Raw genomic sequence first — 489 nt, forward strand, 5'->3', positions numbered from 1 at the left:
TCACCCAGCCAATGAAGCGCATTTCATGAAACCTGTGCTTAATAAGACGTCAAAAAGATACCGAGGGAAGCTGAAGAGGTTTCATTAGATAACCCGACCGTCCCTTCAAGGAAGGGCCCTCTCAACGCTGCTGATAACGATAGCCAAAAGCCAGTGATAATACGCTCGTGTCATGTTGTTTTAGACCCACAGGGAGAAAGAGAGGGAGAGGGAGAGCAACGCCATCCGTGAGACGAAGAACACTTGCGTCTGACATCTGTTGATTTTTTTTTCCAAATTGATAGTTTGTGAGAACTAGATCTGGTAAATTGTCTGTGTGTAAAGACACTTGTGCAATAACGAAGAAGTGTTGTTCTCGTATGCGTTGTGCGTTGTAGAGCGTGTTGAAATATTAAACATGGCACTGCAAATGAATGAAGGAAGCGATTGCATCAAATTGCAGTATTAGTCGATATGAGAATAGGCCTATTTGTGTTTAAGCTATATATG

The 489-nt window shown here is 42.5% G+C and overlaps 1 protein-coding gene across 1 annotated transcript in view; it reads left to right on the forward strand.

Annotated features, from left to right (window-relative positions):
- Positions 1-77: 77 nt before the first annotated feature.
- LOC119591943 overlaps positions 78-489 on the forward strand; it is a gene marked incomplete in the record, with an annotated part of 10649 nt that continues 10237 nt past the window's right edge. The window contains 1 exon segment of the mRNA XM_037940697.1: positions 78-227.

The sequence above is a fragment of the Penaeus monodon genome, chromosome 29 (assembly GCF_015228065.2).
Source record: "Penaeus monodon isolate SGIC_2016 chromosome 29, NSTDA_Pmon_1, whole genome shotgun sequence".
Lineage (NCBI taxonomy): Eukaryota > Metazoa > Arthropoda > Malacostraca > Decapoda > Penaeidae > Penaeus > Penaeus monodon.